This window comes from Phascolarctos cinereus, unplaced genomic scaffold (assembly GCF_003287225.1).
Source record: "Phascolarctos cinereus isolate Bilbo 61053 unplaced genomic scaffold, phaCin_HiC Scaffold_2;HRSCAF=192, whole genome shotgun sequence".
Classification (NCBI taxonomy): domain Eukaryota; kingdom Metazoa; phylum Chordata; class Mammalia; order Diprotodontia; family Phascolarctidae; genus Phascolarctos; species Phascolarctos cinereus.
Genome location: NW_027555625.1, coordinates 379,139,369 through 379,160,417, shown reverse-complemented (window position 1 = coordinate 379,160,417; position 21,049 = coordinate 379,139,369). Strand labels below are relative to the sequence as shown.

The 21,049-nt window shown below is 39.0% G+C and overlaps 1 pseudogene; it reads right to left on the bottom strand.

Moving 5' to 3' along the window:
- Positions 1-17,929, bottom strand: part of LOC110192867 (interferon regulatory factor 6-like) — a 29,259-nt pseudogene extending 11,330 nt beyond the window's left edge.
- Between the last annotated feature and the right edge of the window lie 3,120 nt (positions 17,930-21,049).

Sequence of the window (21,049 nt, the reverse complement as noted above, 5' to 3'; positions counted from 1 at the left end):
TCTTATCAAGTCTCACTTGAACCATAGGAATTGACTCCTACATGGTATTCCTACCTTATATGTCTGCTCACTTTCATTCATTCTTCACACAGCCACTAAAGTAAGGTTCCTGAAGTTGAATACTGGCCATATCACCCTGCTAGGATTCAATATACTTCAGTGGCTCCCTATTGCCTCTAGGATCAGCCTTAAATCCCTCTAGTATTTACATTTTTAACAGCTTGACTGTTTTTTTTGTTCCTTTGTTTGTTTATTTTGCCTTTCCAGTTTGTTTGTACATTCCTTCTTTCCAGTGCTCTGCAAGCCAGAACTAGGTTACTTGTCATTGCTCACACAAGACACTAACTCCAGTTTCTGTGCCTTTACACTCACTGACAGCTGACCTTCCCCCCTGTCTGGAATGTATTTCCTCGTCATTAGTATCTCTCAAAATTTCTTTTTCTCTATGACTCGGTTCAAGCATTACCTTTTACATGAATTTTTTCCTGATTTCCTTGCCCTTTCCCCACCAGCTTCTAAGAGCCAACACCCCCAGAACTTAGGACAGTGCCTGGCATATTATAGGATATTGAATAGATGATTGTTGAGATATTGATTGCAGAAAGCAAAAGTTTGCTGACTTTTACCTCCCTCTCCTCACTGCTGCCTTTCCTTTGAGATCATCTTCCCCATGTTCTGTCTTTATCTTGCATATGCAAAATTGTATTCATATTTTCTCCCAGGCAGGAATGTGAGCTTCTTGAGGGTAAGGATTATCTGCCTTTCTTTGTAACCTCAGTAGTTAGCACAGTGCCTGACACATAGTAAGAGACTAATAGATGCTTATGTACTGACTGACTAGATTTTTTTCCCCTTCTTCTTAATGGTAAACCAATACTTTATTTTTTTCAACTTATTTTCCAACTCATAGCAAAGAAAAATTACATTAGAAACAGTGGTTCTTGCTCTGAGATCTTGTGAAATCTCCTTTGTATTAGGCTCTGGTTGCTAGAGACACTGAAAAAGAATGGCTTGAATTCATACAGGTGGAATACTGATATACCGTAATAGTATTGTATAATAATTATATAATATATTTATGTTATAATTATTATATTATACATCAATATAATATAATAATGAAACTGATATAGTGTAAAGCCTTTTGGGGGGAAAAAGACAGTTAAGGATCCAATTATTTTCAGATGCTCTTTCCAACTTAAATCATGCAAATTAGCAAGAATTTTTATTTGGTCCTTTTTATTAATGGCAAAACTCCTTCTTTCCTTAGTGGGATACTTATCAAACTTAGGTACGGCCTCATGTGTATATATGCTCCAATGAAATGCCTGGAGCATTCTTGGCTTAACAGAGCTCTCTTAAAGAAAATCACCAAGGCATAGTTGGAGTTTTTAAAGTATAAAATTGAAGGTATTTTCTGCTGTTTCTGGAGTTTTTCTTGTCTAGAAGTAACAGTGAATGAGCTCTAAGTGATACTGGCCCCAATTCTTGAATCCTCCCCATGCCTCACCTCAGATTAACAGAGAAAAGGTTCATGAGAAATACATGAATTGTTAGGCTACATAATACTTTTCTTTTTCCATTTGACTATGTGCCCCTTTAGTTCAATTATTTGGTTTATTGCTTCTGTGCATGAAAACAGAAAACCAATCCAAATTAGTCACATGAAACAAATGCAGAATGTTCTTACAGAGACTGGGAATTAACTTACTATTTTTCTATCATATGTTATCCCAGTGGAATATTAAGGTGTACAAAGGGAAGACAGTAATTTGGCAAGGAAAAATGTCTCTGTTGGATGGATGAACAGCTAGACATGTATGTAGATACATGTATATATACATTGATGGATAGGTTAGCTTTCCTAGTTTGAAGAAAATTATTGTTTAAGATCCCAATGGCAATTAACAGAACATATAGGTAGAATTTGTATCTGTCTGGATCATCAAATTGTCTCTCCAGGATAACAACTTTATAACATTTGATCTGGCTGTGAAGATAAATTCACACCTTGTGTCCCTGGACCAGATCCTGGAGAGAGATAGAGAGGCTTTGGTTTCTTGTCATTTCTCTATCCCTGATGATCCTCTGGTGTTGGGGACCCTCTGATAGCAGATGAGCATGTGGCTAACAGTGTGGGTGGATGGACTGCGGTGGTTAAGAATACTATTTGAGCTTAGGGATCTCGGAAGTGCCAAGAATCTGACAGGATGACAGATAGCGAGGGAAGAAGCCAAGGCTGTTTGGGGTGGCCTCCATTCAATCCATGGTTGACAGCCAAGGACAATTTGTGGTTGATGTCACATGCCAACTCATGCCACACATATGCATATTTACTCCAAAAATTCTTAGGTACAATTATCCTAATAGAGCTCAGTAAAAAAGATATGAAGGTACATTTTAAAATAAATATTGAAGGAAGGTGATTAATAGAGCTCTTTATTGAATGCAAAGAATGTGGATTTAGTTATACAGTCAACTTTTCAATTCATATCAACAAGAATTTATTGTGTAGCTTGCATTTTTTAGGTACTGTGCTAGGGAATAAACCCTGCAAATGTGCATTAAGTTCCTTCCATGTACTAAGCACTCCATTAGTCACTATAAAGACAAAGGAAAGAACTGAATCTGTTGTCAAGAAGCTTCCATTCTATTGAGGGAGGAAACATATAAGTAAGCATATACAAAGTATGTTTGACTACACATAGGAGACACGAAGAAATACAAGGTAGTGTTCTTGAGAAATGTTCAATCCGAGGAGCGGAGCCAAGATGGTGGAGTGAAAGCAGTGACTTGCTTGAGCTCTCTCCCACACCCCTCCAAATACCTATAAAAAATGGCTCTAAACAAATTCCAAAGCAGCAGAACCCACAAAAAGACAGAGTGAAGCAAATTCCCAGCCCAAGACAATCTGGATGATTGATTGGAAAGGTATATCACACAGGGCTGGTAGAGGAACACAGTGCGGCATGGGGGCGCAGGCCGCAGCGAACTTGGAGCAGGCCTCAGAGGACTGAATCATGGGCAGCTGTGGTGGTTTCCAGACTTCTGAACCCAAGAATGCCAAAGGCAACTTAGAAGGTCAGTGGGAAAAGTCTGTTTCTGCGGTGAGAGAGGAGCTAGGTCTCAGAGCCAGTTCCAGAATGCAGAGCACAGAGCATGGGCGCCTGGGTGGCAGCTGTGTCCTGAGCTTCCAGCCCATAGACTGAAGGGGAATCAAGTGGCTGATCAGAGGGGGATTGCAGAGATTTCTTTGCCAGTGCTGAGGCAGGAATCTCTTGCTTTGCCTGAGCTTGGATCTGGGTCACAGTTCTTGGTGACATCCTAGGGTGAGGAGGAGTGCTGGCATGGTGGAGCTTGTAGTGGCGGTGAAGAAGAAACCTTCCTTCTAGTTCCAGGACAGAAAGGAGTGCTTGTGGTCACTAACAGACCAGAGCACAGGCCAGGAAAGGAGTAAACACCTCACCCCTTATCATACCACCTTGCAAGAACTGAAAATTTACAGGTCCTTACAAGTATCTCTGAAAACAGCTGTACAGACCCCTGAAGCTTGGGACAATACATTCTCCACATTGGAAGCAGACTCTTACCTTAACAAAGAGTTTAAAACTCAAGTAATTGGCCGGGATCATGAGCAAGCAGCACAAAAAGAGTCAGACTATATTATCTTACTTTGGTGCCAAAGAAGATCAAAACATATAACCAGAAGAAGACAACAAAGTCAAAGTTCCTTCATCCAAAGCCTCTAAGAAAAGTATGAATCAGTCCCAGGCCTTGGAAGAGCTCACAAGGGATTTTGAGAAGCAAGTAAGAGAAAATAGAGGAAAAACTGGGGAGAGAAATGAGAGTGATGAAAGAAAATTATGAAAAACAAGTCAACAGCTTGCTAAAGGAGACCCAAAAAAATACTGAAGAAAATAACACCTTAAAAAATAACCTAACCCAAATGGCAAAAGAGGTCCAAAAAGCCAATGAGGAGAAGAATGCCCTAAAAAGCAAAATTGGCCAAATGGAAAATGCCCTAAAAAGCAAAATTGCCCAAATGGTAAAGGAAGTCCAAAAGATTACTGAAGAAAATACTTCCTTAAAAATTAGAATAGAAGCTAAGAATGGAAGCTAGTGACTTTATGAGAAATCAAGACATTGTAAAACAAATCCAAAAGAATGAAAAAATAGAAGACAATGTGAAATATCTCATTGGAAAAACAACTGACCTGGAAAATAAATCCAGGAGAGAGAATTTAAAAATTATTGGACTACCTGAAAGCCATGATCAAAAAAAGAGCCTAGACATCATCTTTCAAGAAATTATCAAGGAAAACTGCCCTGATATTTTAGAACCAGAAGGCAAAATAGAAATTGAAAGAGAAATGTTCAATCCATTAGCACAAGATTAATTACCTAAAGAATTACTTAATGATTTTCTCCCTAATACTTTTTGAACTATATATGATCTATTAGTTGCAAGTATATGTATGTGTGCATAAACATAAATTTGTCCTCATGCTTTTATCTGAATATTAGGTCTCTTACTGCATTTCAAAATTAATTGCAACATTTTTTATATTCATGGGCTATATTGTCTTTCTCTCTTCCCTAGGGTTGATTGTCATATGAAGTAGGTAAGTTCTATCTTCTTCAGTAATTCATCTCCTCAGGATCACTTGACCTTAATTTTCCCTCTTTTCCAAGAAAACAATATCATATGCTACTGTCAGATAAAGTTTATCTAGTTAGTCAAAATATTTCTTGTGTGTTGATATAGTCCGACTATAAGGCTGGGGCCATGTTTATGCAGGATAAGTATATAAACTGTTTTGATGAAAAATGTCTTTGGTGTACAACACATCCACTTGGCATGAGTAAGAAAGGATATAGAACAATTGTGAGAATAGGGGGGAAATGGGAAATAGAGAACAGAAGGAAAGAAAAGAGGAAGGGAGGGAGAAAAAGAACAAAAAGGAAGGAAAAGAAAGAGGGAGAAAAAGAGGGGAGAAGTAAGGAAGAAAGGGAAGAAGTAAAGAAGGTTGAGAAAATGTCAGTTTTCAGGGAAAATGAATCATTTTGTATCTATACATAACTACATGGTAAAAATAATTATTTCAGTGACCCTCCCCCTCAATTCTAAGTACATTATGGCTAACTCTTATGTAATCAGGAAATATCATGAATTAGGATTAGAAACAAATAGCAAAAGTTTGAAGAAAGTAAAAAAAAAGATTGTTATTTTAGAAGGAACACTATTTAGATCATTGATAAAGTCCCCATATCAAGAAAAGACCTATTGATATATTTGGAGATCATTTTTTACTATGAAAATAGTTAATGAGATAACCCACTAATATATCTTCTATCTTCCAGTAAGTCATCAGATGCTTAAGTAAAGTTGCTCATGCCAGTTTTCCTTTTCATTAAATATTCATATTTACTAATGGAAATTGTTCTGACAAATTGGGCGAATTGACAAACTTATAAATTCATACCACAAAAAGAGGAGTTTTGGAATTCCCAGTGAGCCATGATAATGTTTAAATCATTAACACTTCATCGATTTTGTAATTAAAAAGCCAGAAAGTAAATATAGCATGTGTTTTAAATGCTGTGATAGTTGTTTATCTTGAAGCTCAGAACACAGCCATTTTTATTGCTGATATCCATTAGCTGCTAAATATGCCTACTGCCATTTTGTCAAATCATCTTCTTTTTATTTTCAGGGGGCAAACCTCCTGAAGCAGATTGCCTGGAGGTATATCATGGAAAAGCAGTGCTTAGGGAATCATAGCTTTGCCATTGACTTTCTGTGGGGTTTCAGGACATTAGGTTCAATTCAATCCAATTTGTTTCAACAAGCATTTATTAAGTGGCTACTATGTTCACAACAACTATGCTAACTGGGGAAGTAATGATCTCTGCTTCCTTATTTTTAAAACAAGAGAATTGATCTTAAGATTCTTTCCATCTCTTTAGGAGCCAATCTGCTAAACTTGTATTGTGGGCCTACTCACAATCATTTCTTTTGAGTATTTTCCAAGGTCAGATATTCTGTGTCTGCTTCTCATCTTTTTCCTGGCATCCTCCTTTCCCATGTGGAAATTGTTAGGAACTCAGAACTATGTCATTCAGACATGGCACCTAATTATTCTTCAAATGCGGACAACATTAGGATCTAGTATACACATAATCTTGCTGGCTGGCCACATACACTGGGGACAACTGCATGTCCCCACCATTTTCCTTGCAAATATCTCTTTTGCTCCGATGATTTCATATGTGGGGTTTGATTTAACTGTGTGCATGTCATATTCACTAACAATCCTCTTTTTCCACCACTCCTGTTCTCAATCCTGGAATGAGAGAAGCTTAGCTTCCAGAAAAATAGAGATGATAGATATTGGTTAGATAAAATCTGGTAAATTCCATTTAGTTTTGGATGCTACAGTTTATCAAAGGCATTGATAAACTGGAAGTCATCCAGAAGAGGAGAGTCATGAAGGTCAAGGGCCTTGAGTCCATGTTATATAAGGATTAGTTGAAGGAACTGGGGGTATTTGGCCTAAAGAAGAGAATTTTCAGGAGAAATCAGTTGATCAATTGTCCAAAAGTACTTAATAAATGTTAGGTATAAAATATAAGTACTTAGGATAAAAACAAAGCAAAATGAAATGAAAAAATAGAAGCAAAGCAGCCCATGTGTCAAAGAGCTTACATTCCAGATGGACAGACAACATGCTTGTATATCGGTGTATGCATAAAATGAATACAATGTAATCTTGATTCGGGAGAGTTGGCTGGAAGACACCACCACCTAGGGGAATAAGAAAAGGTCTCATGCAGAAGGTGGCACTTGAGCTGAGTCTTGAAGGAAACCAGAGATTCCTATAGGCAGAGTTGAGAAGGGAGTGTATTTCAGGCATGGGAGACAGCTATTGAAAAGGCACAATACTGAAAGATCTAGAATCATGTATGAGGAATCACAGCATGCATGAAGATGAAGAATGTGTAATAAGACTAGAAAGATAGGAAGGATCCAGACTGTGAAGAGCTTTAGATGCCAAAGGAACCAAAGTTTGATCTTAGAGTTAATATGGAGTCACTGGTGTTTACTGAACAGGGGAAGTGTCATGGTTTTTAAGAAGGATTTGCACATCAGGAAAATGAACTGGGTGGTTGTGTGAAAGATAGGATAATATCCAAGTTGAGGGAGTAATCTATATAAAATGATAATCAGATCCATGCTGTGGCTGAGGTCACTGAGAGATATTGTAGAGAGAAGATAAAAAGATCTAGTACAGAGAGTTAGAATACACTTAAAGTTAGGGGGGAGAGAATGGGCAATGATAAAGCAAAGGAGACTGAGAAGTGGTCAGACATACAGAGGGAGAACCAAGAAAACGGTGGCATAAAAACTGAGAAGGAAAAGAAGATACACGAGGAGAGGGTAGTCAACAGTGTCAAATACTTCAGACAGGTAAAGAAAGATAAAGATGGAGAAAAGATTATTAGCTTCGACAATTAAGAGATCACTGATAACTTTGGAGAGAGCAGTTTCATTTGAGTAATGAGGTGGGACCCAAATTACAAGGAGTTGAGAAGTGGGGAGAGAGAGATGAGCAGAGAAGAAGAGGAGGCTTGAAGCAAATGACTTTAATTTACAGTAAAATATAAGTTAAAATCTTTAGCTGAGAGGACATAGGGAGGAGTACAGATTTGTGACACCTGATGTGGGGAATGAGCTAGTGAATCTCTTAAGGAAGAGTAAAACGATTGCCATGTTGTAGTGAAGTCCCCGGTGAGAGTGGACAACTTAAATTTATACAGAGCCTAGTTATGGTTGAATGACTTCTTCCAGCTCTGTTTAGCAGCATAGGAATAGGAATGAAAAAGTTGAATAGTGAGAGTAATCCAGGGTTGGGTATGACAAGGAGCAAGGCATCTGAGAGTAAAGGGTAGTATACAGTTGAATTGATTCATCAACAGATTGAGATGGTCGCTCAGTGAGCATTTATTTATTGCTTACTAATTGTCCTAAGTACTGGGAATGCAAAGAATTCAAACCAAACCAAACCAAACAAAAAACCCCACCAGTTCCTGCTCTTGAGCAATGCACATTCTAATGGGAGAGACAGTATACAAATATTTAGATGTATATGTTTGTATATGTATGTGTATATATGTAGTGTATTTGAAAATACTCTGAAAAAGGTAGGCTTTAGTAATGGGGACACTAGAAAAAGCCTCTTAAAGCAGAGGAGATTTGAGCTGATTCTTATAGGAGAACAGGGAAACTACAAAGTGGAGGCTAGGTAGCAGAGAATTCCAGGTATGAGGTAGGGCTGGTGTAAAGTCATGGAGCCAGGAGATGGAGTATGGTGTTCAAGGAATTGCATGTAAGCCAGTGCATCTGGATCAGAGTGCCTACAGAGGAGCAAGGTGCATAAGAAGGATGGAAATGTAGGAAGGGACCAAGATGTAAAGAGTTTTAAATGTCAAACACAGGAACTTCTATTTGATCCTGGTGGTAACAGGAAGTCACTTGGGCATCTTGAGGAGGGAGGTGATACAGTCATACCTATGCTTTAGAAAAATCATCTTGGCATGTGAGTGGAGAATGGACTGGAATAGGGATATGCTTGAGAGCTTGGGATGAGAGGAGAGTATAAGTAGAGGAAGTTTAATGAGCTGGGAAAGCGCAAGGATTGGAGTTCATGAAGAATAGGTTTAGGAGGCTTGGTTGCTGTCCTTTATTCTTAAAGGGGGCCAAAATGGCAGCATTATGCAAGTGTCTAACTGTGGCTGATTAGACCAATATGAGCTTGTAATGTTCTACCACTTCTTGGGTATAAATAGTCCATGTGAACATTTGAGGTGGATTCTCTAAATTTGTGCATCTCACGTTTCTTTTGAGCTGTTTCAATTCTACTTTGCTCATAGAGCACTGTACCTTCTCTGATGTGAGCACACCATGCTGAGCAGTCCTATGCCAGTGTCTCTCACGTCACACAATCAGTTCCAGAGCTCTTAAGAGAGACCTTGAGAGTATCCTTGCATTGCATCTTCTGACCACCATGTGAATGCTTGCCCTGTATGAGTTCTCCACAAAATAATCTTTTTGGCAAGAGTATGTTTTGCAATTGAGCAATGTAGGTAGCCCATCAGAGTTGTGCTCTCTGCAGAAGAGTTTGAATGGTTGGCAGTTTGGTTTGAAAAAGGATCTCAGTGTCTGGTATTTCATCCTGCTGGGTGATCTTCAAAATCTTCCTAAAACAATTCAAATGGAAGTGATTCAGTTTCCTGGCATGGGCTGGTATACTGTCCAGGTTTCACAGGCATACAACAATGAGGTCAGCACAAGGGCTCTGTAGATCTTCAGTTTGTTAGTGAGTTTAATACCTCTTCTCTCCCACAGTTTCCTTTGGAGCCCTCCCAAACACTGAGCTGGCTGTAGCAATGCATGCATCAACCTTATTATCATTGTGTACATTCCTGAAAAGTACACTACCAAGGTAAGTGAACTTATCCATAGCATTCAAAACTTCTCCATTTGTTGTAACTGATGGTGCGATGGTGGCTGATGGAGCACTTGTGTTTTCTTGATGTTAATTGTCAGGCCAAGAGTAGCACAAGCAGCAGAGAATCAATCCATGCTTTGCTGCATCTCAGCTTCAGAGGCTGCATTGAGCTCACAATCATCAGCAAATGGAAAATCATGCACCAACTCTCCCTCCACTTTGGTCTTGGCTTGTAGCCTTTTCACGTTGAATTTACCATCAGTGTGGTAGCTGACCTCGATGCTGCATTATCCTCATTGAAGACATTTGTCAACATGGTTGAAAACATCATGTTAAAAAGCATGGGAGCAAGCACACAACCTTGTTTCACCCCATTTATATAGCACTTTAAGGCTTGCAATGTAACAATTTACTTTTATGAAAACTTTGGGAGGTAGTGACTATTATTACCCTTGTTTTACAAAAGAGGAAACAGAGGCAGGCAAAAGTTAAGTGACTTTCCCAGGGTCATATAACTAGTGTCTGAGACCACATTTTAAACTCAGGTTTTCCTGACTCCAGGTCCAGCACTCATCTTCTCCATAATTACATGAGCGTATAATATTATGTTATGATCATATTCTCCTAGCTTTTGACAGGAGAGTATGATAACACTGGAGCATCCTGAAACAATTGCTCCTCAATGCTTTGTTGTTGGGCTGGCTGCAATACCCAGCCTGGATTCCTAGATTCCTAGATCTTCCTGGGTTACAATGTGTGAAGAACTGTGTCTCACATTTAGAACCTTGATTTGGACTGTGGCTTGAACAGTACTTCTCACTGGAAGGCTGCTTAGGAGTTTCTACTTCTTTCCCTTTATTTTATGGATGAGATAAATAAGGCCTAGAGAGGGAAAAAACTATCCCAAGGTCACACAGGTATTCCGTGGCATTGAATCCAAGTCTTCTGAATTTGAATCCAGTCTTTCCCCCATTTTATTACTCAATAAAGATTGATGAACTTCCACTAGCACCACAGTGTATAACTTGATTTTTTTTTGTTTTGCTGATGTCTTCTGTTTTTGCAATTATTTTTCTATATACTCTTCCTGCCTTTCAGTAACTTGTCCCTTATAACATGGAAAAAGGGGTAAACCAAACTAATGATACAGTGATCTTGTGTGACAGTGTATGCAACATTCCACACTTGTAGTTCCCCACTTCGCCAATGAAATGAAAGAGGTATATTTTTTGTCTACCATCCAGAATTCTACTGGTCATTATAATGACACAGTGTTTGATTTGTTGTTAATTTCACTTACATTATTGTAGTGGTATATATTCTTTTCTTTGTTGTTCTTATTTGAAAGAAAGAATGAAACAAGCATTTATTAGGTGCACATTATATGCCAACTACCATGTTAAGTACTGAAATACAAAAAGAAGCCAGACAGTCCCTCATGTCAAGGAACTGAGTTTCATTGGGGGAGACAATACATAAGAGAAAGTTCAGTTGTAAGGCAGATGGCAAGGTCTAGGGGTCTTTAGTTGGTCTAATGAAAGTATCGGGAGTCTGGAGGGAGTAGAGCTGGGCAGATGATAAGTTCTAGGGCATTTCAAGACCTAGTGTCAGGACAAATGATATAGCCTGGTGGTCCTCCATTTTCCCCTGGAAGGGATAGGGTTGGTGACTCACACCTCATCTAAGCCATATGAACAATTGGTTTTGTGGGATACAGAGTCATGGGAGGAGCCAAAAGGGAAGGGAGAAGGTGATTCTAGGGATAGTAGATCTTCTTGCAGACTAGCCATTTTGAATGGGTTCTGGGCGGCTCCAGGAGAGGCATCAGGGGAGGAATCAAAGAGTGAAGACTGTAGGGAGCAGACATTGGTTCTTAAGAGCTTCCCAGGTTTCTCTGCATTTTTATATTTATTATTTCTTATAACAAAGGTTATTCAATATTTATATACCATAATGTGTTCCAATTTCCCCAATAGATGGGAACACCCTTTGTTTCCATGTCTTTGAGTAATCTGAATTTTTCTTTCTTTTTCTTTTTTTAAATTTTTTTATTTTTAGGCAAGTATCAAGTGTCAATCTGAGGCCAGATTTGAACTCAGGTCCTCCTGACTTCAGGGCTGGTGCTCTATCCACTGTGCCACTTAGCTGCCCCCCCCCCTTTTAAAGTGACTTGCCCAGGATCACACAGCTAGTATAAGTGTCAAGTGTTTGGTGTGAGGCGGGATTTGAACTCATTTACTCCTGACTTCAGGCTCAGTGCTCTATCCACTGCGCCACCTAGCTGCCCCTAATCTGAATTTTTCTATTGTGTTTTTTTTTTCCCTTTTGGCTAGGCAATGGGGTTAAGTGACTTGCCCAGGGTCACACAGCTAGTATGTGTTATGGGTCTGAGGCCAGATTTGAACTCAGGTCCTCCTGAATCCAGGGCCGGTACTCTATCCACTGCACCATCTAGCTACCCCTGAATTTTTCTTAAGGGATTGTGGGACTACCATCTACCTACCATTTTAGGAATCAAACCACATTCAAAATTATTCACCTTGGTATGCTATAACAACTTGAGAAAATTAAAAAAAGGACATAATATTTCCCAGAGAACTAAATCATAAATCACCTTTAAAATGCAAAGTATCAGGAAAATATGGAAGAATCCTCCTTGGGGTCAATGTGTGGGGTATAGTATAGTGCATGAGAGAAATCTATGCCCAGTAAGAGGGCTACATCAGCAATATCTGGTACTCTAAATGCCAAGGGGACAGGTGCAGATGACTAGCAGCTCTCTCAGAGAGGTTCTAGAAGGGGAACCTCAGCTCTAGCAATTAGTATAGGAAGCAGCCTCTGATTTTCTTCTTCCCCAGGCTGGCATGGCAAATTGTTTTCCCTGCATTCATTCGGAAATAATGTAGTGTTTGGGCATTCCTTGAATCACACCATTTCATACCCTCCCTGTATCATCTAGATTAAAGTGAAGGGAGAACTCTAAATCAAGAAATATGTTGTCTTTGACCATAAACCCCACCTACTTTTTTGCTGAATTGTTTTGAACTTCATGCTCTCTGATTAGCAAAAATTTATTCTTCCTGCCTTATTCTCTTTCCTCCCTTTACCCGACACCCCCTCCTCCCTTACTTTGCCATCAATTCCTGTTATAATCACCTACATTTAAAATATGTTCTGTGGCTGCACATTTGGAGAGCTTTGGAGTATTCCAGTCCCACCAAAATGTGAATGGAATGAAAAATGGATCTTCATGAACATATTTACTTCTATCCCTGAACTAATAGGGGACTGTAAGTAATCCAAGCTATGATGAAGCCATGTAATGACTTAAAGACCAAGAACATCTGCTGTTTAAAGATAGCTTTCAGCTCTCACCTACAGGAAGTGATAAGAGAAAATTATTTTTTTACAGTCATAAACATACCAGATGGAAAAAGTGCCCTGTGAACATTGTTCATATATTAATGAGTAATGAATTTGTAATGTTATTAATCACGAGTAAGCACTGTGGGTCATAGTGATTGTCCTTTTTTTAAGCCAAATTCTAATTAACGTTAACTTTAACCAAAGAGATCTGGCTAATATTAAAATTTTCAAATACTGAATAGAAAGGTTTTGTTATTAACTGGGGTCAGCTAGATCTCATCCACCTTCTTGAAATGTATTGGCCAAACCCTTCTTTGTATGAACTAGAGTTTGGACTTCAGCTCTAATATATCTAAATTTATTTAATAATGGGAGATGTGAAGCATTTTCCACATTAAGATGTTTTCCAGAATTCTAATCAATAAAATGAAAATGAAAACAATCACCAGACAACTTTGGTAATTTTAAAACAACTTATTTTAAATTTTAAAAATTATTTTAAAAACTGAAGATGTAGAAAACTGTGTTTGTGGTTAAACATATAATTCTAGGCATAAAACACTGTAACCTATAGTCCAAGGTCCCCTGAAAGCTCTAGGCTCACACAAATTAGATTTGATTTCCTAAAGGACTCATTTCTTTCTTGGCTTGTTGCCCCCACTCAAAGCTTGCTCTGGGAAAAATCACAGTTTAATTGATGTCTAGATTCTCACAGAAATGGGTAAAAGGGATCTATAGTCTATATATAAGCAACCAAAGTAATGAATGCATATTGGATGGATCACAGTTTTAATTCTATCCTTTTGAAAATGTTCAAATGTAAAGGATGCACAGGAGATCATAAGTAGATGAAGAAACCCCATAAATCATGCACAGTTGTCTTTAGAAGCAACTGAATTCAGAGTTGCTATCTGGGCAGTGATCTGGCATTCCCATGAAATTCCCATATTCTTCCAGAGAGCCATGTGGTTCCTCCCAAACTTAGTGTCCCTTGTGATTTGTTCTTCCCCTAGAAAATAAACAAAAAAAGTTTTGGCATTGTTACCAATGATCTCTTAAGAATTTGAAGGGCATCTCTCAAATATCATGCTTCTTGTCTACTCATCAGCTTTGACATTATTGACTATCCTTCTTTCCCTGGATATTCTTGCCTCTCTGTACTTTCATTGCTATGTTCTCTGGCTCTGCTTTTACCTGCCTGGCCCATCCTTTTCAGTTTCCTTTGTGAGATCATTGCTCATATACACTCCCTTACTCTATGAATACCTAAGACTCTGAAGTCCCTTCCAATTCTCAAATGATGCAATCCTAGGAAAATACTTAATAACTGATTGTTTAAGGGAATTAGTGAGTGATGAGTTGAAGAAGATTCTGGGATGAGAATTTGGGTTACTGGAAGGGTGCTGGTATACTCAAAAAATTAGATAAATTAGGAAGAGGAGTGGGTTTGAAAGAAAGGCCATGAAGGTAACAAATATTTGTTAAGCGCCTTCTATATGCTAGGCACTATGCTAATTGCTTTTCAAATATTATCTCATTTGATCCTCACAACAACCCTGGGAGGTAGATGCTATTATCCTTCTTTTTTTAGGAAACCAAGGCAGGGAGAGGTTAAGTGAATTGCCTAGGGTTACATAGCTAGTAGGTGTCTGAGGTCGGATTTGAGTTCTCTACACAGTGCCACCTAGCTGTTTCGGAAATAATGAGTTTGAGATGTCTATGGGATACCTAGATGATGATGATGATGATGATGATGCTTAACTGGAGCTCCATGGAGAATGAACCTAGTTAGCACAATTGTATGGTTTTCTCCACAACTGTTCAGCAGCATATGAGCAGGAACAAAGAAGGTGGGTAATGTGAATAAACTAGGGTGATGACAAGAACAGAAGAAGGATGACAAGAACAGAAGAAGTATGACAAGAGTTCTGTTTGGTCACTTGTTAATAATACAATGGGGGATCTACAACAGAAGGAGAAGGCAGAGCAAGATAGGGACTCAGGTTGAAGTAATGAGGAGTGGTAGTATGGGAAAGGAATTTTCACCTCGGTAGGCCATGACTGAATCATAGGTATTCTGACGGGAGGAGGGAGAGTTTGAACCATAAGACAGATTTTCACAGACTTCTCAGCAGCAATTCTAGCTATGCCCTAGACTCCACTCAATGTCAGCTTTCTGAGGGAAAGGTATGGTGGGAATGGGGCTCATTTGCTTCAGATGGTGGCCGGGGGGTGCTGGTAAATGCTTTACAAGCAGCAATCCCTAGGATACACAAACTTAAAATTGGTCTGGATCATTAAACTTTTTGCCATCACTTTGTTAAGACTAAACAATCAACAAGACAATAAATCAAAGCCTTGGTTTATAGTTGGCTGATTTTTAAAAGGTATAAATGCTCACAGTGAAAATTTAACAAGTGGTTTTGGAGCCAGTATGAACTGGATCCAGCACACTCCTGCCTAATGGCAGGGTTGTGAGAGGCCAAAATGGGAGATTTCCTGATTAGACACCTGATGTTTGAATCCTCTCTATTTATCTAGTGGTAATGTATAGTTGATTGGCTGATACAACAGCTGCTTCATAAACACTTATTTTTTCCTAAACAACAAGTAGCACTAGTGGGAAATTTAATGAAAGATAGACAATTTTGTTGGGCCAAGAACAAAGCAAGGTAGGGAAAGAGGTTAGAGTTAGAAGGAACCTTAGAGAGCATGTGGTACAAATCTTTCACTTTTTAGATGAGGAAATTGAGGACCAGAACGACTAAAAAAATTGCCCTGGACCCGTACATAGGCTGTAAATGACTGAGCCAGGATTCAGACACAGGTTCATTGATATCCAAAATAGTGTTCTTTCTAAACTACTAGGCAGTAAGGTAGGGAATTATGGGAGGGAATTCTGTTCTGAGCTGCTTTTTCTAATGTTTGCAATGTAGTCATTGAGACATTGAATGTTTGAGCTCAAGGGATGCTAGAGATCATGGAGATTGATCTCATCTTTTATAGAGGACCAAAAGAAATGCCATGGCTAAAATCATACAGCAAGGCAATGACTTCAACTCACCACAGAAGCTAGATTTTCTGACTTCCATTGTATATTCTTTCTCTTATACTATACCACTATGGTTAACCCCACTGGGATTTTCAATAATGAAAAATAGGAACTTTATAAGATCTTTTGTTTGATATAAATTAAAATCAAGGTTTTTTTTCAGAGCTAAGTAGAGTAGGAGACATTCAGAAACTATTAATATTTTTATGGAGAGGAGGATAGAGTGAAAAGCTAGTTTACAAATACAAATAATAAAAATTCATATATATACATATATAATATTTAGAAAAAGGGAGGAGGGCCACAGCAACCAAGAACACCAAGCCAGCAGGGCATATGTCATATGAATTTTGGGGAAAGGGCTTATGGGAGGCCAGATTTCCTGGGTCTGGGAGGAGGTGGTATAGATGTTTCAGGTAGGTGACAATGCTATCTTTGATAATCTGGATAAAGATCTGCAGGTGGACACTGCCTTTGTCAAAGAACCATGTGAAATAGCCAGAAAACATCTCATAGATCATCCTCATGACCATGAAATAACCTGAACCACAATGAGCTTTTTCTTTTGGGGTTTCCCATTAAGCTATTCTTCCTAAAAGCACAAACAAATCTCAAAAGGTAGTTGCTTTTCTTTTTGCCCTTTCTGATTTGCAAAGAGTTTGTTGAGGAAGACTTCTGGACAGAATAGCTTGACTTTCTTTTGCTACTCAATCAGTTGGGGTCTTCAAGTGGAAGATGTAGATTGTCCAGACCAGTATATTTCTTTTTCAGATTTATTCATTTTATTTTTAATTTATGGAATAAAACAAGCATTTCCATATCAGAGTATAATAGAAAAGATGGTTGCACATGAAGCTGCAAATCTATTATGTACAACTTGCTATTCCTTTTAAAAATATAATAAAGTTATCTTGTAAATTTTTTTTCTTTTCCCCCTCCTCCTCCTCCAGCCCTAGAGATGGCTACCATTAGACATAAGTGTATATATATATTTACTTACACATACATATACACACATACATATATACATACATATGTTTGTGTGTGAAAAATTATTCTATACATACTTCTATTTATCAGTTCTTTCTCTCAATGCATTGGCACAATCTGATGGCACAATTGATATGGCTGCCGACTTCCAAGATCAGCCCCCTGTCGATGACATCCAATAACCTTCCATTAAAAAAAAATTCTGCTTTCTGTTAGTGATTCGATGTGGCCCAGGGAACTTCACCTATCCCCTGACAGCCAAAAACATGGACCTCAGATCACCATAATAGTTAACAACCTTGGAGGTTGGTCACCTTTGGCATTGGAATTTAATATCCAGATCAGTCATTGAAAGAGAGCTGACCTACAGTACTGGAGAACTAAAGAAATCATGCTGCATGGGAGCTGGGGGCACTTCTACTTCCAGGGGCTTCCTTTGGGCCACACTGCTTCAGCATTGCAGTTGCCCACGCTGTAGTCGCCCATGTTGGTTGGCCCCGTGGGAGAACCAATGATGTTCAGGAAAGGGAAGGCATTCTGGTTAGGCATGCCGAGCTGCACCTGATCTAGCTCTTCCCATTTCCTATCTTGTTCTTCCTCATTAGTTCATTTTCCCTCTCATCTCAGAAGCAGATACTGTGGACTCTGGTTTAGTTGAGCCCTAGGCCTAGAGGATACAACAGACTTAATATCTCTTCACCAGGTTCATGGGTACCTCCTCGGTGCCACTGTTTATCAGGTTTTTTTTTTTTTAGTGCATGTTGCAGTTATACCTTCCGCTTGGCTGGGTCAGGGTCATCAACCCATTCCTAGTATTTACCAGTTTTCACAGTGCAGGCTTTGAAGATATTATTCTCTTCCTCATGTTGAGGACTATGTTAGGTTGCATGTTTCCAAAGAATTTGGAAGCCTTGAACTCCATGTGTAACCAGACAATCCCAGGGTACATGTGACCATCTACCTGGGCCACTAACCAGGGATTCAGCTGGGCTTTTTGGAATTGGAGGGCCATGTTCTTCTCAAACTCTTAACATTTCACTCAGTAGAGCCAAATGAACTAACAAGAAAGAAAGAAGATGCTTTTGTCCTGTATCCCTTTCTAGGTTTGCCAAAATTTGGTCACCACTGGCCCTGTTTTCCTTCCTTTTTTTCTGCCTTTTAGAAACCTAGTTGTATCATTGATCTGATTCTGCTGATTTTACTCTGCATTACATTATAAGGTCTTTCCTAATCAAAATTATGTAAGATCCTGTGAAATGGCTCTTTCTGGCTTGTGTTGCTTCCTTCTGCTTTCAGAAGGTGAATGTCACAGTCCACCCACAGCTCAGATGCCATCCCCTGAACTGTTTCAGGGGCAGGCATGAATCTGCACCTAACAGGAAGCTCAAGCCATGGTGATAATAGAGCCAGGATCTAAGTCAGGATGGTGCAACCAAACAGACCAGCAGGGCAGCCCAAAGAAGCTCCATGACCCCAGATGAGAGCCCACAGGAACTGAGCAAAACCATGAACCCAATCTCCCTCCTTTTCCTAGAGACTGAGGAGGTTCAAGCCTAGGAGGTGGACCATGCCTTCCATAAGCTGGAGGAGTACTTCTGCTCATTTGTGATCATATACCCTGAAGAAAAAATTCCTTTGCAAAAGCTACTTTGATGTTATTGGCTAAGTAGAACTAGGGGACAGGGGACCCCCCCTATACTTGGGGGAACTCCATCAGTAGGAGCTGGAACCATTTTCAGAGAGCTTAGACACCACCAAACCCCCTTAAAGGCATTTTAGAACCCTGAGGGTGAAAGAGAAGTGAAACATTTTCTACTTGGCCTTTAGGCAATGGGGGGACCAGGATAGCTGGGTTGCACCAATGATGAGTTTACTGGGTCCATAGTGAAGAAATCAAAGAAATCCACAATGAATGAAGCCAGAGGAGCTAAAGAAGTCCAACATTAAGTGCAACCAGATGAGCAATGAGGAAATGTTTCAATAAATGCTTATTGAATTGAATTGGCCTATCAGTTGCTTGCAGGACCCCTGGAATGGGTCTTTGTGAATGGACCTCCCACTATTTTTGCAGGCTTAAGGATTCTCTCTTAGTTGATAATCACTTGCTATAAGCCCCAGGATACACCTTCTCTCCACCTGAATAGGGCAGGGACACAACAATGATGAAGGATAGGAGAAAGACAGGATATAACAAGGTCAAAGGAGGGAAAATGTATTTGAACTTCAGCTGCATTCTTTCTTCCTTTATTCTCATATTGTCTCAAATTTGAAATATACCATTCACCAGATGTGATTTTTGACAAATATGAACCAATTGTTTGGCAAAAGAACCAGCACAATTGGACAAAAGCACATTAATAACTATGCTATACATCAATGTCACCATTGGGTTTGGGAAACATTCTTTAAACGTCCAGTGGCCATGTAAGCTATCTAAAATTTCCATCAGCTAAGGGGAGCACACATGAACAGCACCTGCTATGTGAGATAATTAGGCTGGCCCCAGCAAAACCATTAGCTCACCTGCCACTTCATAGAGCAGTAACTTCAGACGGAACAAGCACTTGAACAAGTTGGTTCTACAGGTCTGAGCATTTCATGGTCTACCAAGTGGCTATCATCTTGACTGACTAAGGTCTGAAACATTTCCCTTAGTTTGCCACATTTCCATAAGGCTTATGTCCTTTCTTTTTTTTTTTGACAAGGAACTGCTTCCCTCACCCCCTACTGTGAGAATTAATGCCTTGGGGGACACTCTCACATATCTCCATCTTTACAGCAAAAAGGCTCATGTTTATTAGGGAAGATAATGGCATGTACCAGGCTGTACTAGACTGACTATGGAGTTGTTCTTTAGAAGTGAAGTTGCTCAAGGCCAATAGAGAATTATAGTGTTAGAAGGGGCCTCAGAGACTATCCAGTTCAGCTCATATTTGAATGGGAATAATATTAATGGTTAGCACATATGAAGCACTTTAAGGTTTGCGGTCTTCACCCTCTGGAGTGAAGGTTTGGATGGTATCAGTGCTCCCTATGAATACAGTCACCTGGTATTTCTTAAACTTCCTTTTCTTTTTTGCTCATGACACAATATTCTTTATTGCGAGGAATCAAGGCAAGGTACATTGGATATTTAAACTGGCAACACCATAGAAATATCAGTAGACTTGTGCTTGTATAGTTTCCCTTCAATATGAGCAATTATTATTATTATTATTTTTATTGTTGAGTTCTTCATGAGTTTAGATTCTGAAGTGTTTTGAGGTTGGTGCAAATATAATAGGCAAGTTTTCTTAATTTTCGTGAATCCTATACATACTTTACTGAGTTTAAGTACAGCCTCTAACATTTAGTAGCTGTGACTCTGGGGAAGTCACTTAACCTCTGTTTACCTCAGTTTCCTTAACTGTGAAATGGGGATAATAACAGCACCTACCTCCCAATGTTGTTGTGAGGATAAAATAAGATATTTGTAAAAAAACACTTAGCACAGTTTCTTGCATGTAGTAGGCCCTATGAATGCTTATTTCTTCCCCTTTCCTGTACTGCATATGTTGAGTAAGTAAGATTTATATTAAGCAAATTTATTTATAAATTTTATTTAATTTGTAATAACATCCAAAATATTATGACACAGCTAGAAAATTTCATATCACACCCTTTGTGAATTACTATAGCAAGTTTTACAGACAATTGTGAGAATGAGCAGACAATAAGAATTATTTTTACCTAGAGTCAATATTTCTAATTGGACTATTAGCCATTTGGACTCTAAGAGACAGGTTTATTGAGAAGGCGGTATTCTTTAGCATTCCTACAAGCCTTGGTAAATGATTGTAGATACAGATGCTCTTCTGTACATTTTTGATGAAGTCGGCAAGGACTGTTCAATTTTTGTTTTTGCGCCCTCAGAACCTAGCCCAGTGACAAACACATGGTGGTTGCTTGTAAGTGCTTGCTTGCTTGGTAACATTGTCTCATTAAATAGAGATTCAATCCCCAGTCTTACAACAGCATTAGAAAGTAAAAGTTGTATTAGAACTCTGGTCCAATAGTTTTTAGATTATAATTTGGCACCTACTGAGTCATGCCATTTTTTGATATCTTCCTTTCCTGAACTCCCATGGTCCTT